Source organism: Lepus europaeus, chromosome 9, assembly GCF_033115175.1.
Source record: "Lepus europaeus isolate LE1 chromosome 9, mLepTim1.pri, whole genome shotgun sequence".
NCBI lineage: Eukaryota > Metazoa > Chordata > Mammalia > Lagomorpha > Leporidae > Lepus > Lepus europaeus.
The window spans coordinates 87,710,566-87,728,952 of NC_084835.1; positions in this window are offsets into that span (position 1 = coordinate 87,710,566).

The window sequence follows — 18,387 nt, forward strand, 5'->3', positions numbered from 1 at the left end:
AATCTAGAAGTCTACAGAAAAATGCAAGAAGGCTGCTTTAGCAAATGAGATAAAATTACACTAAAATCTAGGTGGTGGTCAGGAGAGTTTAGTAGACAATGATAATCTCTGTGGGCCATGGCTGGGCAAAAATGATTGACAAAATAAGGGCAGTTTCATAATAAAGCAACATATACCAATCTGTGCATTCAGAGCTGTTAGTCATCTATTCAGATTTCCTTCCTGCTATTCTGTAAAGAATATGAAAGGCCAAATTATTTTGTGTTTGAAATAGCCTCTTAACTCAAAATGTACATATGCTGATATCTGTGTCATGAAAACTGACCAGCAGTGTCCTCCTCTCTGGTCTGCATCATTAAAATTCTTCTCACTTTCACTGTTTAATATGTACACAAGACAATGAATATGTACCAAATAAGTTTCTACCTTATTGTTGGTCTATTACTATTTTAAAAGACTAAGAACAATGATGAGTAATAGGAGTAAAGAGGTCAAATCAGAGTCTACATTTCTAAAACACGGGTGATCAAAAAGGTGTGATAAGATGGTAGGTGTTTGAGCTGCTATGAGGTTTCCAGAACTTCAGCTGACATCTACTATTTGTTTACTACTAACTAAAATTTTATTCTTAACCAAGTCAATTTAATCAAGAAAATTCATATTCTTAAAATTCATTGAATGTGTGTGCGTGTGTAATTTTCCTTGAATTTAAAATGGCAAAATCACAAATCAAAGGTAACAAAAATGAAGCAGTATTTCGAAAGTATGGGTCTTACCTGATGTCTATTCAAGCCCTGAAACTTAAGTCTACTCCAATTTTGTTAAAAAGGGATGCTCATTCGGATATGGTGACCCCTCCACCTCTCAATGAGACTTTTGTCTTCCCATAATCAGCAGGAATGAAGGAGAATCGAAAAGGGAATAACTCTCTAATTACGTGATTCAATGACATTTAATGCTTTATGCACATACCATTGGTAGGAATATGAATCTTGCATTGGAAGACGTGTCATGTTGTGTCAGCATGATGCGCTACAATAATGGTAAAAAATAGTTTTCAAGAAAAATAAAAGGAGATAACTATATTAAATTTTTTTAAAAAGATCAATGACTGTGATGTCCCTGGAAGATTATGATGAAGCCCTTATTCTAAACAGCGATTTTATTTTTCTTAAGCCTCTAGTGCACAATCATCTACATTTAATTTATATGACTTACTTCTTTCCTAGCAGTATAGTCTAGTTTGTGGAAAAACAATCTCCTACTTTCTTTGTTACCCCCTCAGAAACCAAGGCAGAATACAGAATAGAATATAAGCATACAGAATATTGATTGCAATCTACTGAAAAAGTAGCCACTAAACTGAACCATGTAATTGAAGATAACTTGAAAAAACCATTCAGTTGCCATCTAATCTTGACTCCCTTCATCTATGTGGTGCCAATGTCTAGCTAAAGCCCCTTAGATACAATTGAATTTACAACTAAGTTGGCTTCCCTGTCAAAGATGTAAAAGGGTCTGAATATACACAGGGATGGAGAATTTAACCAACACAAATGTGAGTTCTGCTGACATGGTTGACCCAACCTATTCACCTGATATCTTAGAATAAGCTTGTGTCTCCCCAACAGAGACATTTTTTTTTTGCCATTGAACAGCAGTAAAGTCATTCATGAATTTCTACAACTCATGCAATTCATTGACATGGAAATTTTTGTAAAATATCTACAGGTCACTCAACTTTTGAAATGTGCAATGGTTAATTGTATGTGTTAACTTCAGTGGACCAAAAAAAAAAAAAAAAATGGCCCAGATTGCTGTTAAAATATTTTTTAGGTGGACTTGAGAAAACCTTTCTAAAGGACATTAGCATATGAATCAGTAAACCAAGTCAAAGAAGATCACTAACACTATTGCCTGCATGCATCATCCAGTACTTTGAGGACCTGAATATGTTAAAAGGGCAGAGGAAGGATGAATTCTGTCTCTGTCTCTGTCTTCTTAAACAGGAACACCCATCTTTCCCTTGGACATCAGAGCTCCTTGTTCTCAGATCTTCTTTAATTTAATCACACCACCAGCTCTGTTATATCTCCAGCATACAGACAGCATTATATATTAAATATATATGCATATATATATGAATTATAGATATTGATGATATTGATTATGATAATGATGATGATGATATGAAGGTTCTGTTACTCGGGAGAACCCTAACCCTAATACAGAATTTACTAAATAAAGCAAAGAAACTTGCATTACTTAAAATGAGAATATAATTCTTAAGAGAATTACGTGGGGAAGAAGTAAACTAAGCAATGAGACCCAACTTCGTTGATAAGGAATCTCACTGTACAAGGAACATAATGAGATGGCTGATGATAAGGATATAAGTGTGTGTGGAAGGTAAGTATGGTCACTTGTGGAAAGAAGACAGTCTAGAGACAATAAACCTAGAACAAAAGTTACAGCGTATGCCCAGCCAAACTCAGTCTCCTGTTCGCTGGCTTCTGTATATTCTTGTGAGGAGCACCGTGAACTGCATCTGGCTTGACCAACAGATGAGAAAATGTAAGACTAAATGCTGGGGAATAACCCCACATATATGCATGCCTGCACAAAGATGTACTCACATACACACCACTGAATTGGACCTAGAAAAGCTTTCATGGATAAGTTAACAATGAAAAACCTTCAGCAGTCTTTGGTCCCTTTACTATCTTTGCATTCTACCCTTAACTGTGGAAAGGCAGCCTGCTTCCATTGTTCCTCTGTTTAAGTGAGATAAGATCCTCTCTCTGTACATATTTCCCCTTTATCTTCACAAGCCTTGTGTCTCAGCTTGTTCTTTGTGCTTAATGACTTTATTTCTGGCTTTGTTTTGCTTCTTCATATCTCTTTGGGTTATAAGATCTTTAATGATTTCAGGACTTTGTACTTTTTTTTTTCTTTCTCTCTTGGAGTCCTTTCTTTGTTCATTAATAACTGGTTGACTTAAAAAAAGAATGTGTCCCAGGAATATAAAAATCCTATTTTTTTCCTTCATTAGTTCAACTTTTTTAGAAACCAGTAAAACTAAAATTTATTTTTATAGATTGTTTTGGTTATTTAGTGCTATCTTTGCCTTCAAAGCCCTTCCCATCAACAACACAATTTCCTTCACCTAAGACTTAAATTGACAAATCTCTTTGTGCAAGATAATTTTATATTCAGTATCATCTGTTTCATAATTGGCACAATTTTGTCATATCACAACTTGGTGTCTTCAACTAATGACATTGGACTGCTTATTAATAATTTTCAATATTAATGACCCTGTGGGTTCTTGCCACATATTCAGAGAAGAATTCTGAATACTGGCTCAAATAGACCAGGCAACATGGTAAGTTTTTATGCTTTTTATTCAGTGAGAGAAATGTGCAGGAGAGTGAAGATTTTATTTAGGGGAGAAAGAGAGGTCTAGAAGCTAAGTTGGGTCTATACCAAGCAGAGAGCAGGCCACAAGTCACGTGGAGCAAACATGCAAGCAGGAGAGTAGAGAGTGGGTAGCCCGAAGGCTGCATGCCTGCAGGGCAACAAGGGGAGGGCCCACCTTGTTCCAGGTCTTTTATTTACTCCCAAAGGGAAAGTGGTTAGGTAGTCTGATTGGCAGGTGGGTGTTCAGGTGGGGTCAGGTATGGGCATGAGATCACACAGGAGGTATGGTCTCCAGCTTACAAACCTGATTTTATCCTATCTGCCTGCCTATATCACTAAGTCCAGTTGTGATATCATTATCAACCAGGAAAATAACAAGAAGTGGAATAAATTACACAAATGACAAATAATTCCAAATTTTGAGAAGTTAGCCAAAACACAAGGTTGCCATTGTAGAAATGACTGAATCAAAGGTCTTATATCAGAGTTTAAAGAATCAACACTTAGGCATGCTGACATTACAAAATCGAATCCAAGCAAAAAAAGACTTTCTTAAAGTCATTCTGTACTTCCAGAAATGTGCTCAGTGTATCAGGGATACAAATGAAGTTAAAGTGTACCATTTTTTATCCCCAAAGAGAGGTGAGATTTACAGACAAAAATCAAAAGGAGAATCAATACAAAGTCAATCTATTGAAGTGGGAACTGTGCAGCGGAAGGCTATATTAGGGAATTCAAGGAGGAGAGAGATTATCCTGTATGGTGACACCATCAGGGAAGTCATTGTTGTGTATTGGAAACAAATTGGCTTCTCGAATTCATGCAGATGTTTGAACTCTGAAATCATATGTTAAAAGTTGATGGATAACAGTAGAGATTTGGTGTGATTGTGGCCTGTTAGAAATGGGGCTCATGGGAGGTCATTGAGATATAGGGGTTCTGTCCTTGGAGGGCAGCTCTTCCAGGAGGATTAGTTATTTAAGTAGAGCTAACCTTAGCCTCTATCTCTGCTTCCTGGCTCACCCTGTGATTGTTTTTATGCCAATCTTTATCACACACTAGAGTAGTGGGCCCTCCCAGTCTTGAACTGTGAACTCCAAAGCATAAGCTGAAATAAACCTTTTCCTTCCCAAGAAATTCTTCTTAGGTATTGTAGTTAAAATAACAAAAGGCAGACCAATACAGCCATTATGAAAGGTAAAGGATACATTTAGAACAGAGTTACATGGAGAGGGCACTGTATTCACCTTCTAGTCTCTGAATTCCTTTTGTAGACATAATGAAGGAAAGAAGATGAATTAGTCACAATTATGATATAATATTTGACTTCAACCCCTCCATAGGCCAAGATCAAGAAACTTAAGTCTTATTAACTATCTTGTGTCTAAAAATATTAGAGTCACAATTAAGGTTTTTTTTTTTAATTATTTTGTAAAGATTTATTTATTTTTTTTGAAAGAGTCATTGACAGAAAAAAAAATAGCTTCCACCTGCTGGTACATTTCCTAAATGACTGAAAATGTCAAGGTGCAGGCCAAAACCAGGAGCCTGGAGCTCTTATCTGGGTCTCCCAAGTGGATGGCAGGAGCCCAAGTACTTGGGTCATCTGCTGTTGCTTTACCAGGCCAATAGCAGGGAGTTGCATTTGGTAGCCAAATAGCCAAGACTCAACCTGGTACTCTGACATGGCATGCTGACATCACAGACAAGGGCTTAACCAGCTGAACCAGAATGTCAGTCCATGTTATTTTTTATGATTAATTCTTTTTCAAAAAATGTATTAATATAAAGAGAACATATTTCATGTATTTCATAGATACAATTGGTAATTTTTAAAAGACTGAGTATGATCAACCAGAAATATATCATGCTTGCTTCAAGAATGCCAATAGAAACACAATTAATTCCTGCCTAGCACAAGCCATCCTCTTCCTGAGAAATAGATGCAGTTAGTCTTACAAGTACTTTGAAGACATGCTTAATGACAACCTATTTCCCTGAGAATATGATGTTTTCAAAATATATATTTTTAATATTCCTCCATGCTAACAAAATATTTCAGTAAAACCTTCCTCAAATAAAAAATTGTATTAATCAATAGCAATAGGTGTTTGCCCTAGGGATTAAGACACTGCTTTGGACACCTGCATCCCCTGTTAAAATGCCTTGGTTGGAGTCCAGGCTCCATTGTTGACACCAGCTTCCCTACCACCGTGTAGGAGATGTGGATTGGGTTTCAGTCTCCTGGCTTCAGCCTGATTCAGTGCCTGCTGTTGTAAATATTGGGGAGTGAACCAGTAGATGAGAGGGAGGTCTCTGTCTTTCTCTCTGTCTGTTCCTCTCAAACATTAATATATATAAACCCGTTTTTGAGTACTAATCAATGAGTTAAGTACATAATGTTGGATTAAGTGTTCTGTACATTTATGTATGTGACTTTGCATTATAAGGTAAAGATTTTTTGTTAACTAGTAAATATGTTCTTACCTTGAAGAAAAGAATTTCTTTATCAAGAAATTGGATTAATGTTGAAAATCTTTGAGCTAATATTATTAATGTGTGAGCTCTTGTACTGGAGTTTTATGAGGTTCTGTTCCTGGTATCCCCACTTTCTGATGATTATTGGTGGCACTCCTCAAATGCTCAGGTGTCAAAGGCTGGGAAGGGGCATTAACCATCACAGTAGCATGAATTGAAAAATTAAACCAAAAAGATGAAATTTGGCCATAATGAAAGCAAAGCATTCCTACAATCTTAACAATCCCCTAAGATGATCATTCAAATAACTAAAATGTTTAAAAATTCCATAATTTCAAAAATTTAAATGTTAGTTAATGATCTGCTCTCTGAAAATATCCCAAATAGGGAGTGTTAAACAATTTTGTACCAAGATGCTAGAATGTAGTGGGAAAACCACTATGATAAATCACAGAAGCCACAAACATTACTCACGTATTCCTTTTGCGCCCTGACACCTTCCAAGTCCAACCTGGAGCTCAAAGATGTGAAACATTTTGATCATGTAAACAGAGATTATCGAAAAAATAAAGCAAACAAACAGAATGTAGTAAGGATTAGTGCTGTGAACTTCTAATGACCCTCCCCTTGCCTTTCAGAGGACAATGACTAACAGTATATTATTCCCATGGATGTACCTCACCCATTCGTTGTTAGGAACTTCAGTAGTAGATTTCTTATATATTACCAGGTTTGTACAAAAGTAACCACATCCAAACCACCTACCTAAGCAATATTAGTAGTGTCCTTTTACTTCCTGATTAAAGTGAAAAGTGCTTTAAACATTCAGCATAAACACATCTGTTTATTTCTTTCTTAATTTGTGAGGCCACTTTGCTGGCAGAGACCAGAGTAGAAGAATCCAAGATGTATTGATCTCTTTCTTCATGACTATTTAATCGGTTAAAGTGTGCACCACTTGCAAGTGCCAAGATGCTGGTTACATTTTAATAAATGTCCTCTTTGGTCGATCAATACTTCTCAGCCCAAAAATAAATAAATAAATAAAAGTGCTGTTCTCTCATAAGTTAATGGGAAGAAAATCTTTTTACTATCGTCAGTCATCATGACAAACAAGAATATGAAAAGTGTTAATGAAATGACCAACTGTCTATAAAATAAAAGACTTGCAAGACAGTCTCCTTTCTTCCCTTAATTTGATGAAACAAAATGGAAAATTACACTAGTGCCTATCCAGCGTGAAATGATGTTAACAAGCAGAAAACAAATGCTATAATGAAGGACTTCTAGGATGTACTATGTATAGTCTTACTTGTAAAGAGGGAATTACTGGGCAGAGCTCTAGCCCTGAGCAACAACCCACCCCCTACTGAGGAGAATCACAGCTATCATCCTGTCCCTCGGGAAGTAGTGCCATTCGGCACAATACAACAAATTGATGTTCACAGCATAATAATTATCCATGTGCTGCAAACAATAGGCCACACAATTACCAACCAGGGCAATGCCCTACACAGGCAAAGTGAAGTTACTAAATGAAGTGATTGTATAGATAATTGAGGCAATAGCCCCACAAAAATGGATGCAGACAACTTGTTATTTATTGAACACTGTTTGGGAAAGAAGAGTTACAAATAACTGAATTTTCCAGAACACCAAAACTCACCATTTAAGCAAAAAATGTTTTATTTTCAAAATGAATTCACTGTGGATAGATGTCTTATTTAAAATATGCTATTAATTCTTTTTCCTTGTTAAACAGTATTTTCTGTGTTATTATATTTAACAGTTCTCCTGTTTAAACAAACAAACCTTTTGTTAAGCAAAGGTAGCTCAGAAAGTGTCTGGATTAAGAACTCAATCAGATTCATATAAAGCTTCCCCATTTCCTCCATTAAGGTGATATGAGGATATCTAAGTACACTTATAGAGTCATCATTCCAAAAACCTCAACACATCCCTACATAAATACTTCAAATGTGAAGCAATGAAGACCAAGCCAAAAGAATCCCTACTATCACATGGAATGCAATTATAGATTATAGATGTTTTAGATAGTTTAATGCTATTTTTGTTGAACTCTTTCTTCCTTACTAGCGATTTGATCATAGTGAGAAGAGACAATTGTGGGGCTGAAAAAGTAGCCTACTTTAGTGATTATGGCCTTGTCCTGAAGCTCAGATAGCCCTAATACAAACGTCATCCAGCGACGTAATTACTGTGTGTTTCTCGAAATCTCATTTAAATCTTTCTAGTAGCCTGAATTTTCATCTACAAAATAGAAGCAATATGAATTTTTATGTTTATAATTCTTATAAAGATTTTCCATGCAAAATATTTAATATTTTCATTGACTTTTTTAGGGCTTTATAAATATTAGCTATTGAAATAGGAAAATGTGGAAACAAAGAAACAGGGATAAAAAAATGAGTAAAGGAAGTTGATTTTGAGATCACCATGCCATTGGCATTCAAAGGGATATAAAATTACTATGGCTAGACCATCATATTACCTAATATAATCTATTCTTTATCAGTAATTGTCTGGTGGGATTTATCATTACCATTTCATAGATGAGCAAACTGAAGCTCAGAATAAAGAAATACTATAAGATAACATTCAAATATATCTTTTTTTTTTTTTTTTGACAGGCAGAGTTAGACAGTGAGAGAGAGAGAGAGACAGAGAAACGTCTTGCTTTTTCGTTGGTTCACCCCCCCAAAGTGGCCGCTACGGCCTGCGCTGCGCAGATCCGAAGCCAGGAGCCAGGCGCTTCCTCCTGGTCTCCCATGTGGGTTCAGGGACCCAAGCACTTGGGTCATCCTCCACTGCCCTCCTGGAAGAGGAGCAACCGGGACAGAACCAGCGCCCCATCTGGGACTAGAACCCTCGGAGTGCCGGTGCCGCAGGCGTCAAATATATCTTTTAAATATATTTTCTTTCAACTTTAAATTCATTGTGCTTTTCACCCTCTCACAGAGCCTACATGTGTGTTTTCCTTGCTACTAATCTCTCTTCTTCCTGACCCACTTTCTTCCTCCCCTGCTGTGTTTTGTGAACATTTCCTCCTTGTAAAATATTGAAATGAAGCAAAATTAAAATCCGATCTCTTTTCTTAGAGGTTGTACAGTCGACTGGGGGACAAGAGCATGTGAGAAGATGCATACTACAGGAAGAATTGACTTCTCCCATAGGGATATGAATGGACCACTGTTATTCCAGTACCTGAAATGTGTTCTCTCCATTTCTGGGCTCCCCAGTTCTGATATCCAGCCTTCCTTTCATTCTCAGTTCAGATTTTTTTCTCCTCTTCCATAATTATGCACCCACAGTAATTCTCCCTCACATGAGCCCATCTGTAATTTATAGTTTATACCTGAAGATCCTGTTAAGACACACAATATTCAGCTCTACCTCGAGAGTTTTAGATTTAGTATTCAGGTTAGTTCTAAGAACTTATGCTTTAACAAGTTCCCAGAATATCTTGCTCCTGCTACTCCTGGGAGCATTCATTGTGGACCCTTCATTATCATAGCAGTCCAGTATTCAGCAAACATTCTACCCTGGTCTTAGCTAATGTTTCTCTTGCATACATCCAATTCTTCTTCCTTGGACATGAGTTCCTTGAATCCATTTCTGTTTATTCTTTTTACTATCTTATAGATAATAGCACAGTATGCCAGTCAATAGTAAGTGTCCAGAAAAGATGCTTTACTTGATCAGTGGATGGGTGGATTGATTTACTGAGAACTCAGTGGCTGTTTCTCTCTCACCACTTTGGGACTCCACCCAAAGCAGCTATTTTCTGAACATGGATGTGAGTATAGATAAATATTTGTTTTATCATATCTTTCAAATAAGACCTCCCAAGTAAGGCTATTCACACACCCTTCCTCATGCTTATTTGCAGAGTAATACATAGTTGCCTTGGAAACACTCATTCTGAATATTATAAATTTTCTATAATGGAAAAATCTTGCCTTTACATTATAATTTACATTTTCCTCATTTTTGTGTTTTGCTGAGAATACATAATGAGATTCCAATGCTGATAAATGTCTTTTTTGAGGACACAATTATTGTGTTCATGCATTACTCTTTTTCCATAAACCCATTTTTTTCAGTCAAGTTTCTGAAGAAAATTATCTAATAAAAATATAACATTTTAACTAATTGTATTAAACTTGTGTTTCAATCTTCCTTCCCTATAGGTTCCATTACTTTTTTGCTAGTTCCTTTTTAAAATATTAGTTTTATTTTATTGTCCCTTTCCTCCATAAATCAGAGTTAAATTGTCATTTCCATGTTTCAGTTTGTGAAACAGCAGCATAAGCATTAGGCAATTTTTTGGGGAGATGTCACTAAATACTTACTAGCCTTAATTCAGAATATTTGCATTTTCTGCTAGATTCAGCAAAGTCTCTATCAGTTATTGTTACTGTTTACTCACCTTTGAGTTAGACTCTCCCAGAGTGCCAATTATGTCCTGAGAGCAAGACTACCTACCACAAGGTGAAGAACAAGTTTGACAATTATCCTATTAACGTGATGTATGTTTACATGTAGATGGCCAAGCCAGATAATTCAGTACAAATAACTCACCCAAAGGACTTATTATCTGGATTGGTTATCTACATAGATCAAATTAGATCTTAATAACTCCCAAATCTCCACTTTACTTTATGTCCTATAGATATAACCAAAGGTGATTCTACCTGTTCTGGCCTATGCATGTCACTTATCAATGTGTACAAAAGTGGAATCAACTTTCAGAGTTACTACATATTGACAGGATAATTCTTTCTTTAACTTTTATTTAATAAATATAAATTTCCAAAGTACAACTTTTGGATTATAGCGGCTTTTCCCCCCATAGCCTCCCTCCCACCTGCAACCATCCCATCTCCCAGTCCCTCTCCCAACCCATTCTTCATCAAGATTCATTTTCAATTATCTTTATATACAGAAGATCTATTTAGTATATACTAAGTAAAGATTTCAACAGTTTGCACCCACAAAGAAACACAAAGTATAAAGTACTGTTTGAGTACTAGTTATACCGTTACTTCACATAGTACAACACATTAAGGACAGAGATCCTACATGGGGAGTAAGTGCACAATGACTCCTGTTGTTGATTTAACAATTCAAATCCTTGTTTATGGCGTCAGGAGTCACCTGAGGCTCTTGTCATGAGTGTCCAAGGCTATGGAAACACTTTGAGTTTGCCAACTCTGATCTTATTTAGAAAAGGTCATAATCAAAGTGGAAGTTCTCTCCTCCCTTCAGAGAAAGGTACCTCCTTCTTTGATGGCCTGTTCTTTCTACTGGGATCTCACTCACAGAGATCTTTGATTTAGTTTGTTGTTGTTTTTTTTTTTTTTTTTTGCCAGAGTGTCTTAGCTTTCCATGCCTGAAATGCTCTCATGGGCTTTTTAGCCAGATCCGAATGCCTTAAGAGGTGATTCTGAGGCCAGAGTGCTGTTTAGGACATCTGCCATTCTGAGTCTGCTGTGTGTCCTGCTTCCCATATTGGATCGTTCTCTCCTTTTTAATTCTATCAGTTAGTATTAGCAGACACTAGTCTTGTTTATGAGATACCTTTGACACTTAATCCTATCATTATGATCAATTATGAACTGAAACTGATCACTTTGACTAATGAGATGGCATTGGTACATACCACCTTGATGGGATTGAATTGGAACCTCCTGTCACATTTCTAACTCTACCGTCAGGGGTAAGTCCAAGTGAGTATGTGCCAAACTGTTCATCTCCTCCCTCTCTTATTCCCACTCTTATATTTAACATGGATCATTTTTCAGTTAAATTTTTCAGTTAAATTTTAACAAATAAGAATAATTATGTGTTAATTAAAAAGTTCATCCAATGGTATTAAGTAGAATAAAAAAATACTAAAAGGAATAAAGTAGTAAGTTGTTCCTCTACAATCAGGACAAGGGCTGATCCAGTCATTGTTTCTCATAGTGGACAGGACAAGTCATGAACTATGAAGTTCAAGAACTCTATATCACAACTCTAAAATAACAACTAAGGGGTTATTATTACATTTACTCTACTTGAATCGTCAGGTATGTGTGTTTTGTTTGTATATCTATTATCTCTTTTTTGCATAATATGAACTCTGGGATTGGTTTAATATCTTTCTTCTGATCATTTATATACAGAAGCTTCAACTGGTCAATGAAATGTGTATTGTATTTGACCATGTCCTAGCTATGAGAATATAATGAAAGGAACATTGAATTAATCTAAGCATCCCCTTGTTAAAATTATTTAAACAGGTATCCTTTCTTTTAGAATTAATAATACCTAGATTTCTTAAAGATAAAGAAGATAATCTTCATGTATGGACCATTATAGCCTCTCTGAAATATGAGAGATAATAAATAATTAAAGAATCATGAACATATAGTACAGAGGTTAAACATGAATGCTGTAGGAAATAAGAAAATAACAATAATAAGGAAGACAATAATAAGATCACTAATTCACTACACTGAGATCACTAGAACTGAAATTTTGGTTCAAGCTCCTAGAAATGGTCCATTACATGCTTTATATATTTTTAATATTTTATCATACTTTAGAAAGTGCTTTGGAAATTTGTCATTAACATTATATCATAAATGCTTCCAAATATAACTGTGACTATAACAAACTTGTCATGCATTTGCCATTAGTCTATTTTTTCACCACCTCCATGCTCCTCATCCCTATGGAAAAGTCACTGTCTTTCTATTCAAGCTCTGGAACCCTGTGTTGTGTTTCTACCATCTGTGCACACTACTTGGATTGAACTCTTCTTGTGCCTTGAGTCCTGTTACTTGGATTCTGACACCATAGATTCTTTTCTCACTGCCTTGGGCTTGATGAACTATTCTGGGATGACTGCTTGAATAAATATCTTCTTCACCCAGCTCAGACTCTGACATTGGTGTCAAGCCACCTCCTCTGGTGGATGTCCCTCTCTCTTCTCTGGGGTCTGACTCCCCACATCGAGCTTCTCTTTCTCCTGCTTTCAGGTGCATGCACTATTTGAGCTCTGACATTCCCACTGAGATAGCAGTGACTTTCCAAGCCCTGAATGAAATTTTACCTCTTTCTGCCAAACCTGAAGGCTTTATGACTGAGATTGTTTTGGGAAGAGATAAAAAAGGGCAAGTTGAAAAAGACTAGGATGAAAAAAAAAAAAAGCTTTCTTTTCCTAAAAGAAACAAAAAAAGTTAACATTAATTAAGTATCCACTAAGAGCATGGCACTATTGCTGAGTATTTACCATGTTAGCTTATTCAAGTCAGGAAATGCCCCCCTCTAGAGCATGTATTGCAATTATTGCTATATTGATTCTATAACTGAATCTTAGAGACTTTGAAACTATTATCATAGTGTAACTATAATCCTAGAATTTGAACAGTACCCTATCTAATATCAAACTATGTTCTTAATTATAAGCAAGAATGCTTCTTTGTCTATAGTTCTTAACCCTTGGTCTCTAAATTGCTACTATAAAAGAAAAACAATATCAGTTTTTCAATATTAATTGTGTGGTTTTGCAAAATTAATAAAGCTAACAATTTTACTACTTCATCTTTATTGTATTATAATAATCATATTTAATTATTTCCTTTTTATTTTTGTTTTATCTTGTCTCCTAATGCATCTTATTTATTTTTAATTTTTATTTTGTCACTTAATCTTATTTATTTTATGCCCTTCTCTCTATTTTGCTATTTTACTTTTTAGTGTGTTTTCTCAAACACTGTTAGCTATTTACATAATATATTTTTATCATGTTTCTATAAATGGAAAACAAAAAGCACATAGAAAGAGTGCCTATGAGGTCATCAGAAGAACTAAGCAAGACGACACACATGCTACTCCTTGGCCAACTATTTCTGCTTCTCAACGTAGCACCCATTTTTTTCTCCATAGATGAATTACATGATTGATTGAAAAATCAATTCACAACAAAAGTATACCCTACAATAGTTAACTCCTATAGCAAATGACAAAGCCAAAACTTTTTTATTTCCCTAACATTGGGGTCAAATTTCAAGCAAATCATCTTAAGTATAAATCAAGCATAGCACAGACAACACAGACAACGATTTAAGCTTACTAGGATAAGTGTGGAAAGGTAAAAGGCCTGGAGGCCTACCTATTTTTTTTCCTAATTTCTTTGCTCTACACTAATATAAAATGTATATAATTCAGTTATTCTCAAATTTCAGCATATATCAGAATCATCTAGATAGGTTGTTAAAAACAGATTTCTAGGGGCAGCATTGCAGCGTAGTGAGTTACGCTACTACCAGTGATGCATGTATCCTTTTCAACTTCTGGTTCAAGTCCTGGCAACTCCACTTCTTATCCAGCTCTCTGCTAACATGCTTAGGAAAGCAGCAGAATATTGCCTAAATAGTTGGGCACCTGTACCTATGTGGGAGACCTAGATGAAGTCCCTGGCTCTTTGCTGTGGTGACATTCGGGGAGTGAACCAGTGGATGGAATATCTCTCTCTCTCTCTCTCTCTCTCTCTCTCTCTCTTTAATATAACTTTGCCTTTCAAATAAATAAATAAATAATTTTAAAAAGACAGATTCCTGGTCACTACCTTCAGGGATTTTAATTCAATATGGTCTAGGATAGGGCCCCAAAATCTACACTTTTGCTTAACTCTCATGTTTCTGTTACTGCAGAACAGGATTCAGAGTTTGAATAAAAATATCCACAATACTCAGAATGACAGAATCCTGTGGTATGTCTCTTGTTCTCTACTCTCTTCACTAAATTAAAAGACATAATAAATGTTTATTCTCAACTTTTTTACTATTCCCTAGTATTTAAAATATTTATCCTTAAGACTTCTGTTATGTGGCTGGGGAATAGAACTTTTTATTTTGCCATGTCCAAAGACTAAAGGGAAAATGATGCCTTGATTCAAAGTTTGACCTTGCTCATTGTCGATGCACCAATTTATTCATTTTCTATGACTAAGAAAAGAACTCTCACAACATGCATGTGCCAGTAATGGGCCTGAGATGGCAATATTTTAAAATAGAAAGAGGTTATGATATTTTTCTTAATTATTTAGGCTGCAAAATCACTGTGTATGACAGTTTTTATCAAAGGGGAAGTTTTCAATGTAAGGGCAAGTGTGAATGTATGTGCATATGCAAGACATGCATTCCAGTGGCTACCCAATATATTTTTTCTAAGAATTTTAAAGTTATGTCATTAGGGAATCTTTTTTTTTCCCTTTAATATTTATTTATTTGATTACAGAGACAGAGGAAGGGAGATCTTCAATCTGTTGGTTCACACTCTGGATGGCCACATTAGCTGGGGCAAGACTAGGCCCAAGTCAGGAGCCAGAAGCTTCACTGGGGTCTTCCACGTGGGTGGCAGGGGCCAAGCACTTGGGCCACCTTCAGCTACTTTTGTCAAGCCATTAGCAGGATGCGGGATACGAAATGGAACAGCCAGGCCATGAACCAGTGCCCTTATGGGATGCTGGCATCATAGTCAGGGGTTTCACCTGTGGGGCCGCAATGCAGATCCCTTTGAAAGGACTCTGAATAAAATGATAATATCCAGCTAAGAATATGCAACCATATATTAAAAACTGCCCAAAGTAGGTGGATTAATTTCCCTCAAGATTAAAGAACATTTGTACATGAGAGGACACACTTCCCAAAGCCAAGCAGACTGAAATTGGGAAGGCTCATATCCATAGACATGAGTTTAGTTTCTTCCAGCTCTTCTCTTAGATATTGAAAAGGTTAAAATTGGTTGTAACAACTGAGCATTTTCAGACAGTTACAAAGCTATTCTTAGGCAAATAAAAAATGAAAATGTGGCAAATATTGCATTCATTTAATTAAGAAAGATGCTAAAGTATTTTGAGATGTGATGACTTTGAACAGCCCTTGTCTCTACTGTTAAGGAACTGGACTGTTAAGGAATAGTGTTTTTTGTCTGTTTCTTCATTCTATTTGTTCAACTATTTACTTAGTGTACAGTTAATCTCAGTATAAAGTTAACTGAAAATAGTTCTTTGTAAAAATAATAATGAGAATAGGAGAGGGAAGGAGAGGGGAAAAGGGTGGGAGTGTAGGCATGGAAGGGAGGGTGGGTGGGGAGAATCACTATATTCCTAAATTTGTATATATGAAATGTATGGAGCTTGTAGACCCTAAATAAAATTTAAAGAACAAAAAAGAAAGTGGATAAAAGATATCATTGAGTGGGGCCGGCGCTGTGGCGTAGTGAGTAAAGCCACAGCCTATAGTGCAGGCATTCCATGTGGGCACCAGTTTAAGTCCTGGCTGTTCCACTTCCAATCCAGCTCTCTGCTATGGCCTGGGAAAGAAGTGGAAGATGGTCCAAGTCCTTGGGTCCCTGCACCTGCATGGGAGACCTGGAGGAAGCTCCTGGTTCCTGGCTTCAGATCTGATGGGTGCAGCTCTGGCCCTTGCAGTCAATTGGAGAGGGAACCAGCAGATGGAAGACAACTCTCTCTCTCTCTCCACCTTTCCTTCTCTCTCTCTGCAACTCTGACTTTCAAATAAATAAATAATTCTTTAAAAAAATAAAGATATCATTGAGTATTTAAAAAAAAAGATGATAAAGAGTTCAAATAGATACTTGAAAGACAGACATATAAGAGGGTACCTCAAGCAATTTGTGGAAAATAGATTTAAAAGAGAAGTTAATTTTAATTCAAAGAATTTTGAGTTCGATACATATGAAATTCCTTCATAAAATTCATGGAAAATGTATGTTATGAAAAATCTGTGCATAGATTTCAAAAATTTTACACCAAAACAAACCTTTTTTTGTTTCATTTTTCCCACACATTGAAGTACTCATACATAATCAACAGTACTAAATGAATTTGTTAGAAGATATAAAGCCCATTAATATTTTATGAGGACAGTGATATGTGATATTTATTCTTATGATTTTTATGGGATAGAATCAATTGTACCTTAACTTAGTAAAATTTATTTGTACTTCCATAAACAAGAATAATTTGCATTACTATCAGTTTTTAACAATTTTACTTCTTCATCCACAGAATTATAGCATAGTCTCTTCCATAGAAAGGCAGTGAAAGATACAAACACCTATAGATTCAGACCCCAGAAGGGTCCCTAGACAATGTCCAACACTCTAGAGAAATGAAATACACAAAATCTTGTTGCCTGTGTCTAAATCTTAGTGACTTTTTTTTTCTATCAGCAGAAACTTACTTTCCTTTAGTTGCATTGTCCTTAATTGTTCATAAAGATCATCACAGCTTTGTGTAAAGGCTCTAAAGGAAAATGGGACTGGGGAAGATGTCACAAAGTGAAATGTAACCTGCCCCACCCTCTATGCCTCTACCAGGAGTCTATTCTTGTAGCACAAACAAACCTGTGGAAGAGAAACCAACTCCATGAGTTTCAGACTGCTGTCAGTATCTGGACAGCCTTGGTGTACATATAAGCAGTTCAGGGGCTGATGCTGTGGCGTACTGGGTAAAGCTGCTGACCACAGTGCCAGCATCCCATGTAGGGCACTGGTTCGAGTCTCAGCTGCTGCTCCACTTCCAATCCAGCTGTCAGCTGTGACCTGGGAAAGCAGTGGAAGATAGCACAAGTCCCTGGGTTCCTGCACCCATGTGAGAGATCCAGAAAAAGCTCCTGGCTCCTGGCTTCGCATCAGCTCAGCTCCAACCATTGCGGCCATCTGGTGAGTGAACCAACAGGTGGAAGACCTCTCTCCGTCTCTCTCTCTGCCTCTGCATCTCTGTAGCTCTGCCTTTCAAATAAACAAATAAATCTTAAAAAAAAAGCAGTATAGTGGGTGGTTCCTGACAAGTGAGTCAACATTTTTTTAGAGGATAATGCTCTCACCAAAAGGCATGAATGACTAATATTTGAATTTTGAGTGAAAATAAACACTGGTGCTGGAGAGCCTTGGAGCAAGTCAGAGTTAGAAAGAAAATTCATGGGAGTGATGTGGTGTGGTATAGCCACCTGCTGAGATATTTAATCCTACTTTGCTCCCATGTCTACATACCTAACTAAAGAACCTGAGAAATCTTGAGAATATGGTACCACTCAGGTGGATACCAAGCCACATTGACCAGGAGCTGTTATGAAAACCTGCCTTGATTTCATACCTTCCTGCTAAAAGATGTTATCACCCTGCCATTTCTCTGAAGGAGATAGGGTGATGACCTGGAGAACAAAGCAGGCTGACAGGCCTGAAATGTGCCCTGGGTTTTGCTGTCGGAGAAGACATAGCTCAGAAAGTGACTCAAGAAAATACTGTCCCACATGGATGCTGATAACACGCAATCACTAAAAATCACTAAAGCATTAAGCTACCTTTGTCAGAAACCTTAGATCCTAGTTTTTTTTTTTTCTTTACTGATAAATGCTTTTATTAGCCACAATGATAATGGTGCCAATAATA